This window comes from Episyrphus balteatus, chromosome 1 (assembly GCF_945859705.1).
Source record: "Episyrphus balteatus chromosome 1, idEpiBalt1.1, whole genome shotgun sequence".
Taxonomy (NCBI): Eukaryota; Metazoa; Arthropoda; class Insecta; order Diptera; family Syrphidae; genus Episyrphus; species Episyrphus balteatus.
The window spans coordinates 85,284,672-85,309,751 of NC_079134.1; the positions used below are offsets into that span (position 1 = coordinate 85,284,672).

At 33.4% G+C, this 25,080-nt stretch overlaps 1 protein-coding gene and 1 long non-coding RNA gene across 11 annotated transcripts in view; one reads left to right on the plus strand and one right to left on the minus strand.

Moving 5' to 3' along the window:
• LOC129906888 (zinc finger protein OZF-like) overlaps positions 1–14,579 on the minus strand; it is a 453,260-nt gene extending 438,681 nt beyond the window's left edge. For 5 of the 9 annotated variants that reach the window (XM_055982860.1, XM_055982861.1, XM_055982858.1 and 2 more), the window contains exon 1: positions 14,321–14,579. The gene's annotated coding sequence lies outside the window, so the exon portion shown is untranslated. Of the gene's footprint in view, positions 1–14,306 lie in introns of all 9 variants that reach the window. The other 4 variants (XM_055982864.1, XM_055982863.1, XM_055982859.1 and 1 more) reach the window with 2 other exon arrangements.
• Positions 14,580–20,142: 5,563 nt separating this feature from the next.
• Positions 20,143–24,847, plus strand: LOC129906917 (uncharacterized). Of its 2 annotated transcripts, none has more exons than XR_008770882.1 (3): positions 20,143–22,670; positions 22,733–23,956; positions 24,176–24,847. It is a non-coding gene; the product is annotated as an uncharacterized LOC129906917 (long non-coding RNA). The 2 variants fall into 2 exon arrangements; XR_008770883.1 differs by lacking the exon at positions 24,176–24,847 and having other exon boundaries at positions 22,733–23,748; positions 23,874–24,147.
• Positions 24,848–25,080: the final 233 nt, after the last annotated feature.

The following is a 25,080-nucleotide window of genomic DNA, read 5'->3' on the forward strand; positions in this document are numbered from 1 at the left end:
TTATTATTATTATTATTTATTATTATTATTATTATTATTATTATTATTATTATTATTTTATTATTATTATATTATTATTATTATTATTATATTATTATTATTATTATTATTATTATTATTATTATTATTATTATTATTATTATTATTATTATTATTATTATTATTATTATTATTATTATTATTATTATTATTATTATTATTATTATTCCTCGGGGGTTTTGTAGTTTTTCCCCTAGAGGACGCGTCCACAGGTGGCGGATAGTGGAACGCTCGGTATTTCTTTGAAATGCAGGGTATGTGGGAAATAAAATACCACACGCGGACCAACAAAAACTACTATGTGAAGGAACACAGAACAACAAACCAAATATGGAGAGTGAAGTAAGGGAGAGAAATTTTACGGTGCAGGGAGTCGGATCCCCAGTGCCGGCGTCTGACAGGGGTGAGCGCGCAGGCCCCGGGACGTCGATATACAGCGACTGCAATAGAAATGGAAATGAAAAGGTTAATGTAAACCCTTCCTTGGGAGTTGCACACTTGGCTCCCAACGAAAGTATCACTACAAGCAAAGGCCCCGAAGGTAACCCGGATCCTTTCAAGAGAATCCCAAAAATACCTCGTACACCCCCCCCGAGTTGGAAGGCTCACAGGAAAAGAAGCAGAGCCAGTCGTTGTAACCTCTATAGCTAGTGAGACACCTGTAGAAGAAACACTAGCAGAATCGGATGAAGACAATATATCCAAAGAGCTTGAAAAGTGTATGAAAGTGTTGAAGACAATGAAACTTGCTTGCGAGAAACAGAAAAATATTAGCAAGGACATCAAAAACGGGATTGAGGTATTAGAAGAGTCTATTGACATAATGAACTGGCTCCACAAGAAAAACAAGAAAGTCTGCCCTACGACAACTAAGGATGTAAGTTCGAAAGTCAAAACAGAGGATATTGGCACACAAACAAACGAAGACGTGGACAAACAAACATGCACAACAAAGAGACCACCATCTAGCCCACTTGCAAAAACACAAGGGAAAAGAACCAGGAAGTCTCAAACTGGTGAAAGGCATCACGTGGCAACAGCAGGTGACGAACAGGCTCAAAAAGCACCCGCTTCCGATCCCAAAGATTCCGGTAGAACGGCGGATAGCAACGGAAAACAGAGCTATGCTAAAATTGCTGAATCCGCAGAAGCGATGGGAGAAAAGGCTCCGAAAAAGGCGACGGGGGCGGCAGGGACAAGCCAAAAGAGCAACACCCAAGAAAATCCCAAAGAAGGCCCAAAAGATAAGAAGAAGAAGGGGAAAAAACGCGACCGACGGAGAGCTCGACCTGAAGCTATCTTAATCAAGCCGAAGGAAACGGAGAAATTCTCCGATATTCTGAGGGAAATCCGAACCAAAGCGAATCCAGACGACACCGAAACCGTTGTCAAAAATGTTCGGCAGACAAAATCTGGACATGTGCTTCTCGAACTCGGAGCAAAAACAAAGGACAAAAAAGCTTTTGGTGAATCCCTGAAGTCCATACTAGGAGATAAGGCAACGGTCCAAAACCTCGAACCGAAAGTGGCTATAGAAATAAGGGACCTGGACGAGCTGACAACCGTGGAGGAAGTCGAGGAAGCTGTCAAAAAGAAACTCCTCGATATTACAACAGATATCCAGGTAGCGATCACAGGCAAAAACAGAAGTTCGCTGAAGATGGTCATTGTTCAAATTAGCGCAAGAGCAGCCAACGATATGCTGAAATCCCCCAAAATAAAAATTGGATGGGTCCAATGTCGAATCCGCAGACGAGTTGAAGTTAAAAGGTGCTTCAAATGCTTTGGATATGGGCATACACAATCGTCTTGTACCAGTATGGACAGAAAGGGCCAAGGACTCTGTATCAACTGTGGAGAGAAAGGACACAAAATGAAGGATTGCAAAAATTCTTCAAAATGTTGCCTCTGTGCCGACCTTGAAAACACACCATCCTTGAACCACGTGCCAGGCACAGGAAACTGCCAAGTGTTTAGGAAAGCACTTGAACAGGCGAAAAAGGCGTCCTCAAAATGACCAAAATCCTTCAAGCGAATGTCCACAGGAGTCTAACCGCAGATAGCCTCCTGACAAAACTTGTTATGGAATTGCGAGCTGACATTGTCATCGTAAGCGAGCAATACCGTGATAAGGATGGACCAAACTGGATCCCGGATCTGCTCAGAACTGCTGCTGTTTGGATCCCTGACACAAGGAAATTCCTCATTGAGAGAAAAGGGGCAGGTAACATTTTTGAATGGCTTTAAAATATCATCAAAATAAAAGAAAAGAATTCATAAATTCTGAATTTGAAAGAAATTTTGCTTTATTTATGCACGAAAATGGATTTTAGAGACGTTGAAAAACGTTTATCGCCAGTGATAAAGTTACAGAACAGGGACCCAGTTTACCAAAAATTGATAGTCGATCACGGTGATACCGATTAATTTATTTTGTTTGTATCGTGTTGATATTTGACAACCGTAATAGGGACCATGTGTATGTGTGTTTTTTTCACGATGTTCCTCATTACTTGACGACTATGAAGATGATAAAGAGAAAAATAGCAAACCTTTTATGACTGTAGGAATATTAATAATCATTTTATTAATATTCATTTTGTGGAACTTTTCAAGAGTTTATTTAATTAAATTTTATATTTTGCAAAACAATCGCATCAAAAAATTAAACAAAAAATAAAATTTGACAAATTTGACGTTTAAAGGTTTGAATGTGTGAGTGCTTCTTCCCACAGAAGAAGAACTGTCATTCGACGCCAATAAAACACTTTCAGAAGTGTGTGAGTTTGAATGTTATTTGAAATTAAACAACAGTGCACGCGATAGTTTTTCACTATCGATACTATCGATAGACTATCGATGTTTAAGCAACCCTACCCAGTTAGTTTGTGCAGGTAGGTGCGTAGTAGAAACATGTCCCTAAAAAATATGCAATAATGCGATTTGGGATGATTGTTTTTTAAACAAATTACTATTTTTTCTGGTTTATTGGGGAAATTACAAATCAGCATGAAAGGGTTAAAGGGAATTTTAGTTCAAAAGCTGATTTCTTGCGAAAACAATATTTAAATAGTAATCTTCTGAGTTCATTTAAAAAAGTAATAGTTTTATAAAAAACAATGGAAGAACAAAGTATTAGCTTAAATCTTAATAATATATTTTCTATTTGCGACAAAAGAAACTGTCGAAGTAAGGTATGTGGGACTTTTGGCGAAATAAAAAATCAAAAATCAGTCACCGACTAACCTTCGAATCGATAAGCTCGTTCTCTAGTGACAGTGCGTTGATTTTCTGCCTTGTGCATCCAAACCTAACCGGTTTTACCGTTTGCTTTGATTTTCTTTGTTTCTTTTTCGCTTATACTTATATCCATTGCGGTGTTTTTTTTATCTGTCTGTGCGGCTCTTGTTTAACTAAAAATGAGGGCCTCCGGGCCGAAAAGAAATGGAAATCAATTTGCGCTTCTTGCGGAAAGTGATTCTCCATACGAATTGAACCCGTCAAAAAAACATAAATTAGTATCTCTTATATTTGCTGACCAATACCCTGAATTACCTACTTCCTCAAGCTTTAAAAATCCCAGATTTGTAGTTATTTCTTCTACCGATAAAGATAAACCAATTTCGTCTCTAAACCCATTCTTACTAAAAAAAGGTATAGAAGGTATTAGTAAAGAGTTTGAGCACGTTTCGCAATTACGTGATGGCAATTTGCTTGTTCTTGTAAAATCAAAAAAATCACTGGCAGACACGTGTCCCATTTCAGTGAAACTTCATGACCAGTTGAATTCCACCAAAGGTGTAGTTTTCGCACCATGTTTGATCAATGTGCTAGATAAAGAAATTATAACTGAAATGCAATCTCAAGGAGTGACGGATGTCTATAAATTCAATAAGTCCGAGAACGGCAAACAAAGACCATCAGGACTTTTGTTGTTCACCTTCGATTTATTCAATCTACCAAAATCCGTGGAGATAGGGTTATTCAATGCTAAGGTAACGGAACATATTCCAAACCCTATGCGTTGCAAAAGTTGTCAACTCCTCGGCCACACATCGAAACGTTGCACTAATGATCCCACATGCGTCAATTGTTCCCTTCCACCACATTCACCAGAGATCTGCACACGCACCATGTGCGCAAACTGCAAATCCCCACACCCCTCTTCATCTAAAGATTGCACCGAATACAAAATCGCCAAAGAAATTATTACAATTAAAACCAAAAAAAAATGTTCAATGTCTGAAGCTAAACGCCTTTATGGACTACAAAATCCAAAAAATACAATCCCAATAATTGACTCATTTGCAAAAAGAACCATTCAACAAAAAAGCCCTTCTAATATCATAGCAACAAATTCTCCACAAAAACAAAACAACGAAACAAATAGCCTTTCAGCTAACAAACCTAACCTTTCAACACAATCTTTCGAAAAAACAACATCAATAAATCCACCTTCACCTGTAATAAATACTTCATTTTCAAAAACTCAACCAATTGAACAAGAATCAAAAAAAATAACAGCAATAAATAACATTTCCATAAACAACACTACCCAAAAAGACCAACAAACAATCTCACAACCCAAAAATATTAATACTAATACCCTTTCTCCTATATCTCACCTAACCTCAAACCTCATCAATGACAAAAAATATTTTATGGACACATCATCTATGGATGATGACGATCCTTAAAAAATAAAATCGCATTCTAACAGAAGCCGCATCTCTCGGCGTGCGATATGGGCAGGCGAGGATATATCTTCCCCTGTTCATGTCGCGCGTCGGGAGATGCGGCTCCAAATAGACACCAGCTCAACCTAAACCAAATTATGCAACACAAAACTTCTTCCCTTTGCACAATATATATAAACAAAAAAAAAAAATATATTGTGTATAAGGTTTTTTTTTCTCTTATATGGTAAAAATCCTGCAATGGAATTTAAAGATCAATACCCATCAATCATTTCACTTCAAGAAACTTTAATACCAAACCACCCAGACCCGACAAAAGTTACAAATTACTCACCTAAACAATATAAAACATATTTCTATAATTTACCAACAAACACCACTGCAAAACAAGGAATTGGATTTCTTGTTCACAAATCCATCTCCCATAAACTAATACAAATAAATTCAAATATTTCCGCACTTGCAATTGAATTAGAATTGAAAATCAAAATAACAATAATCAATGTATATATACCACCAGACCAAGTGTTCTCTTCTTCGGATTTAGAAAACATTGTCAATGTAATCCAAACCCCTGTTTTGATAACAGGCGACTTTAACTGCTGGAGCCCTCTTTGGGGTTCTCCCCACAGCAACACTAGAGGTAAAATATTTGAAAATTTTTTGACAAATAACAACTTTATTCTTCTGAATAACGGAAATCCCACGCATTTTTCATCACACAAATCTTTGACGCATATCGACCTAACCTTAATTTCTCCTCAACTCTACCCATCAACAACCTGGTCAGTCCTCTCCGATTTATATGGTAGTAACCATTTCCCAATTGTCACTAATATAACCCTTTGTTCAGAGCGTACGAATGCTAAGCCACGTCCAAAATACCTAACCGACAAAGCAAACTGGGACCTTTTCAAAACAAACGCTTCAAACTTTACGTCTTCATATCAAATATCTACAAACATAAATCAGGAAGCAGCCAGAATACTAAAAACAATCAAAGTTGCAGCTAATAACTCAATTCCACAGTCTCATAACAAAAACACTAGAAAACATGTCCCCTGGTGGAACAATGAAATTAGTGACTTAAGAAATACAAAACAAAACGCCTGGAAGATTTTTAAAAGACATCCAACTGATGCTAACCTTATCTGCCACCGCAAAGCCAACGCGTGTTTTCGTAAAGCTGCCAAATTGGCTAAGCAAAATTGTTTCGAAACGTTCACTAACAACATAAACCCCCAATCTTCACTTAAAAAACTATGGTCGGACATTAAGACTCTCACTGGGAATTATATTCCATATACAATCAATATAATTAAAACAGACTCAAATACACTTTCCGAATCTTCAGATATAGCCAACTGCTTCGCGAGTTGTTGGGCTAAACAGTCAGATGATAGCAGTTTCCCAACAGAGTTTTTGCAAGCTAAATTCACCTCTCTACAATTAGTTCCATCTTCCACAAATATCTCGAACTCTGCCAAGTTTATTGAATCGCCAATTAAATTAATCGAATTGGAAAATTGTCTGCATCTAGTCAAGGGCAAAACAGCATCGTACCCTATGCTTAAAAACTGTCCGCTTCCCCTGAAGCTCCGAATTTTATCCCTATATAACAAAATTTTTGATACAAGTACGATCCCACAAGCATGGAAAATAGCTACCATCATACCACTGCCCAAACCGAAAAAGAACCTTCTTGAACTTAATGGTTATAGACCTATATCCCTGCTTCCCTGTACGGGTAAAATACTGGAAAAGATAATTGCTAAACGATTACAGTGGTTTATTGATAAAAACAATTTCATTAATAACAATCAAGTGGCTTTTAGACATGATCGTAGCACTACAGATGCCCTCTTATGTATTGACGAATATATAGCGTCATCATTATCAACAAAAAACCACATTTCAATTTTATCAATTGACTTTGAAAAGGCATTTGATAAAATTGGAATCCATGTTGTTTAAAACAAGCTAATGAATTGGAAAATAGGTCCGAAGATTTTCGGATACATTCGATCATTTTTAACTAATAGGAAATTTCGTACTAGAGTAAACAATGTTTATTCATCCTTTTATGAACTTAAGAATGGTATACCCCAAGGTTCATCACTCTCAGTGGTTATTTTCATTATAGCTTTCAATGAAATTAGTGACATTATGTCTAAATATCAAACGGTCCAACATTCCTTATATGCAGACGACCTAATAATTCTTCTAAAATGCAAAGAAATACCAAAAGTTGCCGAAATTTTTTCAATTATTCTTTCTGAAATAGACGATTGGTCCAAATATTCAGGATCAACTATATCATTAACAAAAACTAACATTCTACATATATGTCGAAAGACAAGTTGTCAAAAGATAATAAATCTCAATTTTAAAAACATTAACATTTGTAACGTTGAATATCTAAATATACTTGGTGTCATTTTCGACAGTAAATTTAGTTTTAAGTACCATTGTACATATCTAAAAAAAAATCTTGCTACCAGGACAAATATTACAAGATATCTTACAAGTAAATATAGTTGCTCACATATTAACACTGTTATTAGAATCATAAAATGTATTATATTATCAAAAATCGATTATGGTCTAGCTATTTACGGTAAATGCTCAAAATCTTGTATCCAGCTTATCAAACCAGAATACCATGCAGCGATACGACTGGCACTCAGGGCTTTTAGAACTACACCGATCATGAACATGTTGACCGAATCTGGCCTCCCGTCAATCGAACAAAGACAAGCCTATACTACAGCTCATCTAATAAACAAAATAACAACAGCAACCAACTCACCGATAATTCCAATATTAAAACAAACCATCAAACGTAAAAGAATACCTAAATGTCCATCAACAATACATAACATCATTTCGTCTTCAAAGCTTCTTGATTTCCCAATCACCTTCAACACAGCAAAAGAACCGTCATATCCACCATGGTTTCTTCCACAAAACTCGGTCATTACCGACTTAAGCAAATTTCAGAAAAACACCACCAGCAAGGAAATCTATAAGGCAGCATTCAATGAAAAAATTTCAAAATACAAAGATGAAAACTAGTACTTCATTTACACCGATGGCACTAAAAACGAAAATGGTACAGCATTCGCAGTAGTTGATGAAACTGAAAACACTCTTTGCAAAAATATACTCCCGGAGTTTGCATCTGTTCTATCTGCCGAATCCAGTGCAATCCTCGCAGAAATTAAACTTAACATAAAACAGAAAACGATAATATGTACAGACAGCCTGTCCACACTGAACGCCGTAAAAAACATAAACAACAACTCACCAACTATACAATACATAAGGGATAATCTCATTGGCCATACAGGTATTAAAGGCAACGAATTTGCAGATGTAATTGCAAAACAAGCAGCTAGAGAAACTCTTTTAATGTCTTATGTGCCAAATAAAACCAAAATGGTGAGAAATCATTTTTTTAAGACCAAACAAATCGAATGGAGTAATTACCAACACCACTACTCAAATATAAATCCAGAAGGCCAATCGATTTTGTATCCAACAAACTGTTCAACAGTAATGATTCGGTGTTTTCTAAGACTCCGAATGGGCCACTCAAACATCACCCACAGTCACCTGCTAGAACGAAAAGATCCACCAAGATGTCACATTTGCAGCCGAGAAGTATTAACCATTCCCCATCTATTATATGATTGTAATTCAACGAAAAGTATTCTTTATAAATTTATCAAAAAAAGATCTTTACTAGACATATTAAAATATCCATCAGAAGAAAATATAAGAATGATATACAACATTCTAAAATCTTTAAAAATAGATAAACTTATTTAATGTTAACCTACTAAATCCATTTTTCTTTTAATTTAAGCTGATAGTCCTGGTAGCTACTGCTTTAATTGTATTATTTTGTAATTAATTACATTGTAATAAATAATAATAATAATAATAAATCAAAATGGTCATACTATACCAAACTTTGTGGCATGCAGATCGTGCAAAAAAGTGATGAAACATTTTCAAACAACGACGAAGGAAGTACAGATGTTTTAAAGAAACCTTGCCAAATATTAACAAAGAAGTGATTGTGTCGATGGCCGATAAGAAAGCAGTTTTGGATTTGTCCGTGAAGCTGTGTATTGAAGATATTAGACCGTTTTCTACTGTAGAAGGCTCTGGAATGCAGGCATTTGTTTAAGAGTGTATAAAAATCGGTGCTAAATACGGAGAACATGTTAACGTGAAAGACATGCTTCCCACTGGAACAAACATAAGCAACAACTTAAATAATATTAAAGACAAATAAGTGGAAATAGTCAAAACAGAACTCGGTTTTTTTTTAAACTTTTTGGCAGCAACAGATTTGTGGACTGACATTTTGGAAAATTCAGAAAATTTAAGTGATTTAAAATACAAAGTAAAACATTATTTAGTGAATTTGTTTTATCCCGAAATTAAAATGTCATTCAAAAGTGCGACATTTTTATACCCCCCGTGCAATAAAATGCAATTATTGTCCCCAACTGAAAAGACTGAAATATATGATTACATAAAGTCAATAGTTCCTGCTACTGCTGCGGCATCTGAATATATTTTGGACGAACAACCAACAACTAGTTCCAGGGCCAGTTATATTTTCTCGGATTTTATGAATGAAAATACAACAACTAGCGTGAACTCTATTGATATTGAAATAGAAAGATACATTCAGTTTAATTCGAAAGGCCTTGTGGATATTCTTCAATGGTGGTGTGAAAATGCATTTTCACAGGCTGCAAATATGTATAATTACAGAAAAACGATCGAGGTTGAACCCAGAAACTGTAAATAATTTGATGATTGCGAATTCAAACTTAAAGATAAATCCAATTCAAATATTTTTTTTTTCATAATAAATAAATATAAATTTTTGTATCTAGCATTAAGTTTTATTTAATTTTTTTTTTTCTGTATTTAATTTAATTTTATTCTAATATGTTTTTCTTCATTTCATTATCTTGTCAAATTAATTAATTTAAATAAAAACAAATGTAAGCCGTGTTTTATTGGTAACTCAGTACTTAGCTTAGTAAAATTTTACACGGTAAGCAACAACAAATGATTGCTAAGGATAAACAAAAGTTTTTTATTTGTTGGTTTACACAGAAAATTTTTTTCTTAACATATACGTTTGGTACCCTTCAACAATAAAGGATTATAAAAAATAAATAAAAGTAATCGTTTTTTGTTATTTAGAGCATAAAATGTTTACTCAGTAAAATACTGAGTACCAATAAAACACGGCTGTAACTTGCTTTTGTGTACCAAACTGATTCTCTTTTATTTATGCTACAAGAAAAACCACCCTCGAACACTATGAACATTTCCTTTCCAGTTCGAGTAATTTCGATCACATTGATCATAAGCATTTTGTTCACGATCATTTTACTTTATTTTACTCGAACAGAAAAATGATCGTTTGAACTCGTTTGAAATGTAGGATTACTTACGAGTCATCATACTCCTAAACAGGAAAGCTCGAACATATTTGAGTTGTGTTGATTCTGTTTGTTCGAGATCGTTTTTTTCGAGTAAGTATTCGATGTTAGTAAACAATATTCGACTCGTTTGGTTCTCTGGAGATACATAAGTCCATATTTTTCTATATACCACCAAACAACACTCGATAGAGCGAGTACGAGAGATCATGTAGAAACAAAATAGAAGAAAAAAATGTGAGAGATACAACTAGCGCCAGCGGAATTTGTTTGAAATACAAATTCCAATACATACGCATTCCATGAATTTCTGAGGAAAAAAATGGACAGTAAACTCTTTTTCAAAAATTAATTGTAAGAAAACTATTATAGCAATTCTTGTTTTCTAACTTGATATTGATAGAAAAAATAATGAAAAAAAATTAAAAAAAAATACAACAACAAATCTAAGGGTACGGCCACGTCCTGAGCGGCTTAGAGTCTGAGCGGCTGAGCGTCAATCCTGAGCGGCAAAACTAAATTAGAACGTATGAAAATGTATGGGGGTGGCCACATACACCCTGAGCGGCTGAGCGGCAATCCTGAGCGGCTGAGCGTCAATCCTGAGCGTCTGAGCGACATCGCTCAGCCGCTCAGCTCTGTTCTATTTTTTTTTTTTTGAAATCCTGAGCGGCGAACTGCATTATATTCTAAGGCCGTGTGCGAATTGCGTTAAAATGTTGGTTAAAATTTCTACCACGATTAAAATTTGACGTTTGGTTAAAAAAGGGATCAAATTTATTTTTTTGCTGTGCGAATTGGGTTAAAATGTATTAAATGGGACTTTTTTCTTGGTACTACTTTGAATAAAATTCCCTCAAGATATAACAAAATTACCCTCAAAAATGGTTTTTCTTATATTCAATTAACTATTTTTTTTTAACAAAACCCAGTTGAAAATACATCAAGTTAAATATTCTAGTATGAAAATGTAAGAAATTCTCAATTTCACATACTTTTTTTTATTTTATCAATAAATTCCCATTTCATTATGATCAAAAAGAAATGTATTAATTCAGTTTTCTAACACTAATTCATAGTTCACCAGCTGCCAACAAAATAGAAATATAAAAAATAAAAAACAAACAAACAATTAATAGATTTTCAATTTTTCAAGATGAATATTAATTTGAGGAAGTACTTTGTATTAATACTTTTAACATTTCTTAAAATATCAATGCATTATAACAAAAATAATTTCAAATCTATCTCGATCTTTCTATCTTGAGAAACGTCAAATTTTAACCACTAGTGTCAAATTTTACCCTGCTCCGCAGCTGGGTAAATTTTAACCCATTTTATTCACCATGCTAGTGTCAAATTTTAACCAAACGTCTTATTTTAACCAACATTTTAACGCAATTCGCACACGGCCTAAATTACCACGAACATTTTAGTAAATGGTGGAAATTATGGTTTCTTGTGAAGAAAAATATTAAAAAATTATTATTTTTTTTTTCGTTAAAATAAAAAAAAATAAATAAGCCCCGACAGGAATTGAACCTGGGACTCAAATCTTTTCTGTCTAAGAAGCTATAGCCTAAACGGATGGATCAATTCTCTTCAAACTTGTTATGTAGCAGTTTTTGGAGATTGTGCAGATGATTGTATGGAATTTATTTTTTTAGAACCTTATCTAACCATACCTGTGATGTTTTGTTCTTTTTCGTCGGAAACAGGCCTGATTTGAATATATATTTTTTACCTAGTTCTCGATCGACGTTTCGATTGTGGTTACAATCTTCTTCAGGATCTAAGAAAAATATTTCTAAAAATTGCTATTATAAATAAAATTTATACTTATCTTAAAGTTTTTATATTAATGGATTTCTTTTTATTCTTGTTTGATTTCTTGGTTATGTTCAAATATTTCAAAACTCAAAAAAGGAAAATGTCTTGAAAAAGACGTTTTCAATCATCGAAATTTCAAAATATAAAAACTTTTTTTTTTTAAACTTTTTTTTTTATATTTTGAAATTTCGATGATTGAAAACGTCTTTTTCAAGACATTTTCCTTTTTTGAGTTTTGAAATATTTGAACATAACCAAGAAATCAAACAAGAATAAAAAGAAATCCATTAATATAAAAACTTTAAGATAAAAAATATATATTCAGACCTGTAGCCGACGAAAAAGAACAAAATATTTTAATAAAGAAAGGTCACGAAATAAGGAAGAATTTCATACCTGTGATGCACCAATCCTAGAAAAGTTTGATTTTCTCAAAAACTCTTTTAACGATTAAAATAAAAAAAATTAACTGTGGGTTTTTGGACAAGGTTTATCTTTTAACCAAAAAAGATTTTTTCGAAAGTCATTATTAACGGCACCTGTCATAGAACCGTTTTTTTTTAAACTCTGAATTTCTCTCAAACGACTTATTAAATTTTATTAAAATTTTTTATACAAAAGCAATTATATAGACTAAGTATAAATCAAAAATAAAATTTTGAAGAAATGCAATTTTGCATTTTTGAAAAAATGTTGAATTTTTTTTTTCTTGAAAAATTAAATTTTTTCAAAACAGGTCATTAGACTCTTTTGAAATTTAGGTTTTAGGCTTTGATCTATATTAACTACAATATGGCATACCAACTTTATTTTATTTAGAATTATAAAATAAAAAAAATAGGCACTTCTGGGAATCGAACCTGGGACTCCCACGTGCGAGCCGAATACTCATCGATAATTTTGCACTTGTAGGGTTTTGAAATTGCCGCTCAGGACGTGGCCACCTCGTCGCTCAGGATTGACGCTCAGCCGCTCAGGCCGTGGCCGTAGCCTAAAAACTCTGGTTTCTTAGTACAGTTTATTGTTTTTGGGACTACTTAAAAAGCGATTGGAGGGTTACAAAATAACATTTTCCAACAAAATATAGCTTTACTCCATAGTCAATAAACTAAGCTTTTGAATAAAATAAAAATTATACTTTGAAAAACAAAGAAATTAAACCACTTTTTTTAGAAAAAAGTTAAGAAAAAATGACTTTTTCACATTTTTTTGTTAAAACTCAATATAAATTTCTTAAACTAATTAATGTGTTAGTATTTGAGTTGAGGTACTTATTTCTTTTAATTTCGATGAATTTTATTAATAATTCCAGAAGTTACACATGTTCAAACATTGTAACATAAGGAAAAATAGCTTCAGTTTCGATTAATTTTTTTCTATGAAAAATACATTTTTAGTTTTTCAAAATAGTTTTACTCCGTAGTTTGATTCAATCTCAATCCAAAATAGAAATACAAAAAATAAAAATTTAAGTCTAACTAAGAAACAAACCGATGTCTTTCAGGTCGTTCTAAATCCACGAAAATTGTATCATGTTTTTTTCTCTCTTAATTAGGTACAAGTGGACAAATTTGAAAATTGTAAATTGTTTATTATCTAAATAATACAATTTATTTCATTCAATTATCTTTAAAAATGTGAAAGTTATGCACCGACTTGTAAACGATAACCCGATTTTACGTGGTCCACTCAGCCTTAAAACAAGCACCCAAGAATTTGATAGTCCATGAAGTCAAAAGTAGAAGTATTGGTAATCACTCCGTCACTTCTTGAAAATTTTGGGAGTGAATTCACTCCTTTTTCAATTTTGGAATTTGAAATCAATCCTTTTGGGAGTGATTATAAAGCTAGGAGTGAAACTTTTAGAATTTTGGAAAACGACAGTAATGTCAACGCAGCTTCCTATAGAATAGTCCTGAACAGGGCGAACACACGATTCCTTAATGGTAAGACCATTTTTGTCGTATCCCTTAATCTGTTTTTTTGTGATTAAAAAAAAGGTGTACTTATTCACAGGAGTGAGAGTCTCCTAGAAAGCTCATTTTTATGGATTTGGGTGTGATCATGTGCTATATGAAACACAAATACACATTAAATATAAATTAAAACATAGTACATAATGGTCATGCAGGACGACATTAACGGTAGTGTACAGTTCTTAAATAAATTAATATTGTTTCCATTTAGCTAAGTACTACCAAACAAATAAAGTATATATAGGTAATCCCAGACTGAATAGATACAAATTAAAACAAAACAAACATACATAATAGTTCGTACCTCGAGCTTGTAATGTCTGCACTAATACCAGCCGTTGTTATTAAATGAATCAGATCTTATAAAATAATATTGCACTATCAAAAAAAAAGATGAGATGGGTCCATATTTTTTGCGAATTTAAAAAATAAGCTTCTTCATTGCTTTTATTGTGAACTTTATTTTTGTTTCACATAAATATACCGAATTTATTTTACGTGCGCTTATATTTTAATGACAGACATACCATCATGTCCTATTCGCATATTAGCACTTTAATATATATATAAAAGTATATACCTTGTTTATAATGTGATTTGAATCCGAATTGAATGAGGACTAGGCATCATATAAATCTGGATCGATTTTAAAACATACCCTTCAAGCAAGAAAACGGAGTCCAGAAAAGACAGTCCGACCTCCGACCGAGAAAAGCGGGGTTGCACTCACACACTTGCAACTTTTTGTGTATGAACACAAAGTCTAAGAGAAGCGTGGTGAAAACTGAGAAAAGGAAAAAAAAGTAGACAGACATAGCCAACAAGAGCAAAAGCGTCATTTTGTTATTTTTTGTTGAAGTGTTTAGTCGCGTCGTGTCTCGTGTCGTTGTAAATAAAATATAAGTATAATTATAAACAATTATATCAAACTATTAACAATATGGAAACAAAAAAAGTTATGTTGTTTATATCGCTCAAAGTGTTAAAGTGATGTGTTTCTGTTTGTGTTGTAGATGTAATCTCTAATGATGAAGAAAAAGGCAGAAGGTGAAACATGCGATTGGGCATCTAAAGAAACACCAACAACAGCAGCAACAACAAATAAAATAAAATAAAAAAATGTATTGTTTTTTATATTGTATACATTGTGAAAATTTCGTTTGCCAAAATTAAATAAAAAATAAAACAGTTTCAGTGAAAAAAAAATAAATCTTGTTCTTTTTTTGGTCGCAAATGCGAAACGTCGTCCCTTTTTTATTCCTCTTTCTACTAGGTTTTCGCTGCTCCGACTCAGGTCCGCCTTCGGCTCCGTTTTCTCGGAATGGAGATTTTCACCACACCAATACATATGCAATCGACTTCGCGGTGATTATAATTTCCATACTAATTTGAGCCGCCTTCGGACCAGTTTCTGATCCGAAGTCGGACTCAGCTCCGCCTCAGGCGGAGCGGATTCGGACCGAGGTCGGACCTGTTTGCTTGAAGGGTATATCCCGATTCGAACCGATTTGAAAATTGTTTCCCTGCAAGCAAACAAGTCCGACCTCGGTTCGAATCGGCTCCGAAAAGAGTCCGACCTCTACTACGAAACGGGTCGCACGGCGGCGGCGCACAATGGGACGAGTGTATGGGAAAAACGGCGAAATTAATATCTCTTGTTTTAATGATTGGAAACTAATTATTTTGCCTGTTATCACTTATTACATTTAATATCTATCTTATAAACTCAAAAGTACATGCAGCAACCCGCTATAAATGCCCTTTCCCCCCACCTCCTATGGAAATAAAAGAGCTGAGCAGCGAACTTTTTTTTTTGAGTTCAACTTTTATTTTTTCTGATCTTTTTAATGTTTCTTAAGCTTTATTTTGATTTTCAGTTGCAAATTGGATTGCTTAATAAACTTCAAACTCATTATTTTTACGGATTTCTTACTTTCAATCCACGTTTTTAAAAGATCACAATTTTTGATTGTTGGAGTTAAGCCTACAAGAACGTCAATAATTAAAAAAGAGCAAATTTGCGCAAAACTTCTTTTCATGATTTAGTTAATATATATATAGAGCATCACAAAACAAGAAAAATATCAATATGAAAATTTAAGCGATTTTTAAAAACCTCACTTAATTCCGAAATTCACATTTAATAAAAAATTCATGCACTTCAGACTTCATATTAAATAAACCACAAGGTAAACACAATTTTTTATATCAAAATATGATTTATTATACCTTGATCAATATTAATATCCGTGGCATAATTATTAGTTATGCGCACAATAAGATAAGCAATAAATTTAAATTATAATAAAAAAAAACACTGTCTATGAAAAATTTTCGCTAGTCACTGTTTGCCGCTCTGTAACTTTTGCACGAGTTTACAATTCCAAATAATTTTAACGCATTTAGACTTAGTACATATTTAAGATGTCGTACCAATCACTCAAAAGTACCGCTAAAATAGATCACTTTTTTATTTATTGCTATGGGTCGTCCCACTGTGCGGCGGCTCAAATTAGTATGGAAACTATAATCACCGCGAAGCCGATTGCATATGTATTGGTGAGGGGGAAATTCACCACTCCCAGAAAACGGAGCCCGAAGCGGAGCGGAAAACGGAATGAAAAAAAATGGCGCTTGACATTTGGAAGCATTTGCCCTTCAAGCAAACAAGTCCGATCTCGGTCCGAATCCACTCCGCCTCGGGCGGAGCTGAGTCCGACTTCCGCTCAGAAACGGGTCCGAAGGCGGCTCAAATTAATATGGAAATTATGATCACCGCGGAGCCGATTTTATATGTATTGGTTTTTTTCACCACGATTTCTCCTTCGACTTTGTGTTCATACACAAAAAGTTGCAAGTGTGTGAGCGCAACCCCGTTTTTGTCGTTTCTGAACTCCGTTTTTTTTGCTTGAAGGGTGCAAACAAAATAGAACACGAATTATTTTCTTTTTCTTAATTTTTTTTTGGTTTTTTTTTTAACACAAAATTTTATTTTATTGTATTCGTTAATACAGCAGCTGGAGGATTTGCATCATTGAAGAATATTGTAGCTGTTGTGCGTTGAGGGAAGTTTAGGTTAGGGTGAAAATTCTCAGCTAGCGTCTCATTATTGAACTCCTTGAAAAACAACAAAATAATAAATTATTATTAATTATAATAGTCCGGTCAAATTAGACTAAAATAAGGGGGTGAGGTTACAAGCAAGGTGCAAGCTGAAAATTGGTAGGATTGTTGAAAACACCATCATAAATTAAATTTAAAAAGTCCTCGTCGATCCGAGGTCTGGAAAAAAATTTACGGGGGGGTCAAAGGTCACAAAACTGGTTTTTCACGATTTTCAGCAAAACGGTAAGTCTCATCAAAAAATTTTCAATGCAAGAATTGTAGACCAGATTATTATATATAAAAAGTGTCATGACACTTTTTTTCCTAAGACCCACCCTTTCTTAGGTATAACGATTCAAAAAGTTGAAGTTGAGTTGTAATCGTCATAATCAGGCCTATTGTGAAAAAAAACTCCAAACTGAAAAGTTCCTGAAATTTCATTATTTTTTAAGCTTGAATTTCGTTCTTCAACTTTTAAGAATATGGAAAAGCAAAAAAAAATGGAATTTTTCGCCATTTTTCCGATTGGGGCCCTTCTCCCGAAACCATTTCCCTGTGAATTTTTGTTTACAATATGTCTGAATATATACAGGGTGTGCAATAGAGAATGGACAACCCTAAAACGACTGATAGCTACACTTATGACTGTTCTAAAAACAGATAGAAAAAAGTTCTATCGCAACCAGTTCATAAAATATTGGCTTTTTTTCGTTCAGTGTATTTTAAATGTTATCATCACTACAACCACGAATGAATGAATTTTTTTTATTTCTTTTTTTATAATTTTTTACAATAATTGTATGAGTACATAAATGCTTAAAAAACTGCAAAGCTATTGCACATTTTTGTAAAAAAAGTTTTGAAATGTGGAAAGTAATTTATACAGAAATGTTTATTTTGTGCAGTTTTATAGTTTCCATTAAAATTTTCCAAAAATATTGAGTGAAAAAATCGAAGATAATGAGATTTAAAATGCTCCCTCAGAAAAAATAAATGAAAAATTATTTGACATGTTTGCATTAAAATGTTTATATTTCAAGATCTACGTGAGGTACTTTTCAGAGAAAGGTACCAAAAAACATGAAATAACATTACAAACCGAAATAATCATAAAAAATAAATAAACAAAAAAATTTCCAACTTTGGTCTAAAAATCATAAAAAAAATGAATATGGCTTTCTTCAAACGCTTATAAAATAAGAACGCTGCAACTTATGTTAGTTGTTATGATATTAAAAATTAGCTTAGACTATAAAAATGGTTTTTGTTTTTTGTAAAAAAAAATTTTACACCCATTATTGACCAGTCATTTTACTTCATCAAATAAAGAAGAGCTCCTTCAAAATCTCAACAAAACACTAGGTGAATCCACCGTAGATGAAGATGATTTGGATAATACCCAAGATCATCCAGAAGTTTCATCAGGCGCCAATACACGAGAGAAAGAAGAACTTTTTGGTCTCAAAAATGATATTGGTCTTTGGCCTGAGAGGATCACAAATGAGATGATCGATTATTGGTTCTACAAAACTCTCTGCAGTATCTCTGCAGAATTCAGCTCTACAAGATCAGTCACGAGATAGTTTCAACTGTTTACACGTAACAATAAAAATCAAGAGACCGTAAATAGATTCTGGCTTTGCTTTTCTCCAACTATGGGTAAATTATACTGTTACGCGTGTAAGTTAATGTCCAATCAAAACACCAAACTCAGTGGAGAAGGCTTCAGTGACTGGAAACATTCTGATCGTCTACACGAACATTAGATTTCAAAGACCTATTTGGAATCAGTAATGAATTTAGTCCAAAGAGGAACAATCACAGGACGGATCGATCAAGAGCTGAGGATACAAGAGGCAGAACAAATCCAGTATTGGCAAAACATCCTTAGAATTATTGTCTATTGTACTATCAAATTCATTGCTGAACGTGGGTTAGCCTTTCGAGGCGACAATCATCATTGGTTCACCGAGAAATGGAATTTTCTTGGAATTTTGAAAGAGCATGCAAACAAAGGAAGTGGTCATGTCAGCTACCTTTCCTCCACGATTTGCGAAGAACTTATCAGCTCTATGGGTGACAAAGTGCTTTCTGAAATATTGTCCAGAATAAAAAAATCTAAATACTATTCGGTTTCAGTGGACTCTACTCCCGACGAATCGCATATCGATCAGCTAACAATAGTTGTTCGGTATATTGAAGGATCGACGCCAAAAGAAAGCTTCCTCACTTTTTTATTTCAAAAAAAGGTATGAATTGCTTAACGTGCTTCTGCGATATTATAGTCCGGTCAATTTAGACATCCGAGGTTACATTAATTCCCAGCAAGCTGAAAATTGGTAGGATTGTTGGAAACACCATCATAAATTAAATTTAAAAAGTCCTCATCCATCCGAGGTATAGAAACCTAGGAGGCCAACTTTCTTAAAAATATTCTCGTTTAAGGGGAATATTTTTAAGAAAGTTGGCCACCTAGGTTTCTATAGATTTATTTTATACCACAGGTGTTTAAAATTTTTCATAAAATAATTTTTTTACATTTTGCATCAAAAAACAGATTTCAAAATTTTTTTTACAAAAATGTGCAATAGCTATGCAGTTTTTTAAGCATTTATGTACTCATACAATTATTGTAAAAAATTATAAAAAAAGAAATAAATAAAATTCATTCATTCGTGGTTGTAGTGAACGAAAACACAAGATGATAAAATTTAAAATACACTGAACGAAAAAAAGCCAATATTTTATGAACTGGTTGCGATAGAACTTTTTTCTATCTGTTTTTAGAACAGTCATAAGTGTAGCTATCAGCCGTTTTAGGGTTGTCCATTCTCTATTGCACACTCTGTATATATTCAGACATATTATAAACAAAAATTCCCAGGGAAATGGTTTCGGGAGAAGGGCCCCAATCGGAAAAATGGCGAAAAATTCTATTTTTTTTTTTGCTTTCCCATATTCTTAACCGTTGAAGAACGAAATTCAAGCTTAAAAAATAATGGAATTTCAGGAACTTTTCAGTTTGGAGTTTTTTTTTTCCAAAATAGGCCTGATTATGACGATTACAACTCAACTTCAACTTTTTGAATCGTTATACCTAAGAAACGGTGGGTCTTAGGAAAAAAAGTGTCATGACACTTTTTATATATAATTCTGGTCTACAATTCTTGCATTGAAAATTTTTTTTTGCTGTTTTGCTGAAAATCGTGAAAAACCAGTTTTTGTGACCTTCGACCCCCCCTATATTTTTTTCCAGACCTCGGATGGATGAGGACTTTTTAAATTTAATTTATGATGGTGTTTCCAACAATCCTACCAATTTTCAGCTTGCTGGGAATTAATGTAACCTCGGATGTCTAAATTGACCGGACTATAATATCGCAGAAGCACGTTAAGCAATTCATACCTTTTTTTGAAATAAAAAAGTGAGGAAGCTTTCTTTTGGCGTCGATCCTTCAATATACCGAACAACTATTGTTAGCTGATCGATATGCGATTCGTCGGGAGTAGAGTCCACTGAAACCGAATAGTATTTAGATTTTTTTATTCTGGACACTATTTCAGAAAGCACTTTGTCACCCATAGAGCTGATAAGTTCTTCGCAAATCGTGGAGGAAAGGTAGCTGACATGACCACTTCCTTTGTTTGCATGCTCTTTCAAAATTCCAAGAAAATTCCATTTCTCGGTGAACCAATGATGATTGTCGCCTCGAAAGGCTAACCCACGTTCAGCAATGAATTTGATAGTACAATAGACAATAATTCTAAGGATGTTTTGCCAATACTGGATTTGTTCTGCCTCTTGTATCCTCAGCTCTTGATCGATCCGTCCTGTGATTGTTCCTCTTTGGACTAAATTCATTACTGATTCCAAATAGGTCTTTGAAATCTAATGTTCGTGTAGACGATCAGAATGTTTCCAGTCACTGAAGCCTTCTCCACTGAGTTTGGTGTTTTGATTGGACATTAACTTACACGCGTAACAGTATAATTTACCCATAGTTGGAGAAAAGCAAAGCCAGAATCTATTTACGGTCTCTTGATTTTTATTGTTACGTGTAAACAGTTGAAACTATCTCGTGACTGATCTTGTAGAGCTGAATTCTGCAGAGATACTGCAGAGAGTTTTGTAGAACCAATAATCGATCATCTCATTTGTGATCCTCTCAGGCCAAAGACCAATATCATTTTTGAGACCAAAAAGTTCTTCTTTCTCTCGTGTATTGGCGTCTGATGAAACTTCTGGATGATCTTGGGTATTATCCAAATCATCTTCATCTACGGTGGATTCACCTAGTGTTTTGTTGAGATTTTGAAGGAGCTCTTCTTTATTTGATGAAGTAAAATGACTGGTCAATGATGGGTGTAAAATTTTTTTTTACAAAAAACAAAAACCATTTTTATAGTCTAAGCTAATTTTTAATATCATAACAACTAACATAAGTTGCAGCGTTCTTATTTTATAAGCGTTTGAAGAAAGCCATATTCATTTTTTTTATGATTTTTAGACCAAAGTTGGAAATTTTTTTGTTTATTTATTTTTTATGATTATTTCGGTTTGTAATGTTATTTCATGTTTTTTGGTACCTTTCTCTGAAAAGTACCTCACGTAGATCTTGAAATATAAACATTTTAATGCAAACATGTCAAATAATTTTTCATTTATTTTTTCTGAGGGAGCATTTTAAATCTCATTATCTTCGATTTTTTCACTCAATATTTTTGGAAAATTTTAATGGAAACTATAAAACTGCACAAAATAAACATTTCTGTATAAATTATTTTCCACATTTGACAAGCAGAACGAAGTTTAAAATGACCCTGCAAACCAAACCTCAGTAGTTTAGGGGAAATTACAACCACCAACAAAGTCTTTACTTTGTAGATGTATGCGTTTCCTTATTTACCAAAACCTCTCCCCTCAAAATATTGTAGTTTTGTTTCTCCTGAAAAAAATAAACTCTTTGGTAAATGGGAGGAAAAGAGTGCGATGTATGCAATGCTCAAGGTTTTCTCTCTTTTGTAATGGCGACTCGACATTTTCCTGCATTTCTAGTGAAACCTTGATAGCCACAGCAACATTAGCTAAGCAAAAAAAATCATTTCTGTGCTCCAAAATAAAACAATTTAATTTGAAGAAATAAATATCGTCTTAATCAGTGTTATTTGTGAAAATTATTTTCAATACACAATGTATAGTAGCACATAAATTCTTCGGCATGCCACAAAAATTCCACCACCATTTCTTTCCATCATCAAAATGCACAACCTCAGCCTTGTGCATTTAGAAAAATTAAAATTAAAAAAAAATTATACAAAAACCACAACCCATGGATTTGGAAAATATAGGCATGCTTATTTTAAAATTAATAAATTAGGTATATAATTGTTGATTTTTCTGTCTTCTAGTGGAGATCAATTCCAGACATCAATGACTGAGTTTACAGTTCGAAATTTTCCTCCACTCCATCCAGAACGAGTGAAACGAATCTTATGTTTAGTAGAGACTACAATACCTGAGTGTGATCCTCATTTCACAGACTTGTAGTGTAAGTTAAAGAGATTCCCTTCTGCTCTTTGTGAAGCTGATTGTACTATTTTTTTTTCTCAGGTCTGCACCCTCCGACCACTTGTTGATGTGTTCGCTCTAATCCTAGACAAAATCAACATTCAACAATTCTATGTCCTTGCTCGCCACACTATTGGATGCAGTCCGTTCGAGTGGCAATCAAGATGTGCAAGTTCGTATTACAAATACATTGCGAGGAAAGCATTTTGTTCCCCTCAACAGTTGTGTGCATGAAGCGATTTAAGATTTAAGAGAAATTCAACGCCAACATTCTTCATAGAAGTCTGAAGTAAAGTGTCACACAAGACGTTCATGTTTTGATATACAATTCGACTGAATAAATCTAAATCTCTAACCAAAATTTTAACTTCAGAGTTTATTTGTAATTTCATTTGTAGTTTCAAAAGGTTTAGATTTACTAGGAACAAACAACTTCTCTTACGTACAAATTTCACCACTTAATTACGTACTTCTAGATTCAAGGAGCCATATGGAGTTTCAGTGGTTTTTCTGTAGCTAAAAAAGTACTGGAAAATGTACATCAGAAGCACTTCCAGATGTGCTTCGCTGATGTAGTTTTGAAGTACATTTGTCTGTACTTTTAATGGAGGGGAAATTCATTTCATCTTGCATGCAAGAAAGAGATAGATGCTTCCCGTATTCTTATATACAGAAAGTACATATTGACGACTGGACCATGTACCCTGGCGGAAAGAAGCTGAAACTACTTATACACATCAAGCATCAGAAATTGTGGAAATAAGTATGGAAATTGATTAGTGCTATAATGAAATTATTTATAAAAAGTAAAAACAACAGTTTAAATAAAAGTAAAAACTTGTTTTTATAAAAAGAAAAGGTCAAACTATAGATTTAAAGCAAAACTATTATTAAAATCGAAGCTCTTGTTGCAACTAGTGTAGTTTAAGTGTGATCTGGTAGTTTTCCTTGCATTTTGTTCTTTAAATTTGTCATATGAACGAAAAGTTCTTAGGTGGTCAATATTATAAAGTTAATGGCACTTCAATTTAATCTTGTTTGTTATATTTCAGACAAGGGTGAGTGCTTATCACCGACACTGTGATTTCAGTGCAACTCATATAGAAAGCTTGAAATTTATATGTTTCATCTCCCAAAAATATGTTCGATGATATATTTAAAAAATGGTTTCTTTTTTTCAAAGAATCATCCAAAATTCATGGTTGCACCAAAACACGATGAAATAACATAACAACTTTTGCATAGAATTGCATCCCTCGCAAGAAGGTATTTATTTCATTAATTCATATTATGCATCAAATGGATCTTTTTTATGCCTCCTTTTCTCTGATTCTGATTAAGTTTTTGGGGAAAAACTTGAATGCTACTGAAATAAAAAATGTCAATGAAGTTATTTACATGTAATTTTTCTGAAATTAATTTCATTTATATTTTTTAATTAATTATTTTACCTGAATGAAAACACATGTATTCTTATGGCTCCAGATTTTTGATGTGTATATGTAGTTGCTTATTTTTCCCACCAGTGTCGCATTTTGACTTTTCTAGTTGTCAATTTCGCCGGTTTTTTCTGTAGTTCTACGTTTGCTGGGGACATTCATGATCAATTCGAACCAATTCCAACTCGATCCACGTAAACTTACAAAAGAAGATTTAAAACGAACCTTTCAGGCACAGTACACATAATAACCCAGCAAACGCAGAACTACAGAAAAAACCGGTGAAATATGTACGTAAAAGAAGTACTTCTTTTCCACTGAAAAAAGATAGGAGCTCGGGAAAAAACTCAGTTATATACTTTCTGTATATAAGAATACGTGAAGCAGCTATCTCTTTCTTGCATGCAAGATGAAATAAAATTTCCCCTCCATTAATAGTACAGACAAATGTACTTCAAAAGTGCATCAGCGAAGCACTTCTGGAAGTGGTTCTGATGTACATTTTCCATTACTTTTTTACCTACAGAAAAAGCACTGAAACTTGTACTTTTAAAGTACTTATTTGGAGCACTTTCATGGGTTTATATCCGTACTGCTAAAATCCATATTTTAATTTCATCTGAAAATAAAAAAATCTTCAAAACAAACAAACAATTCTTTTAAACAACTATTATTTAATATTTTATTGGAAAAACACAAAATTCTTTTTTTTAAACAAAATACAAAAAAAAAAAAAGATCCTTGGGCACACGACTGTGGCCTGGCCAGTTGAGAAAAATGAAAAAGAAAAAAATACTCTGCAGTCTGCACTTTGGTGGCAGTTTTTGTATCTTGTTTGATTTTTTTTTTCTAAATGCTCAAGGCTGAAGCTGCTGTAAACTCAGTCAATGATGTCTGGAATTGATCACCACTAAAAGACAGAAAAATCAACAACTTTATAATTTATCAATT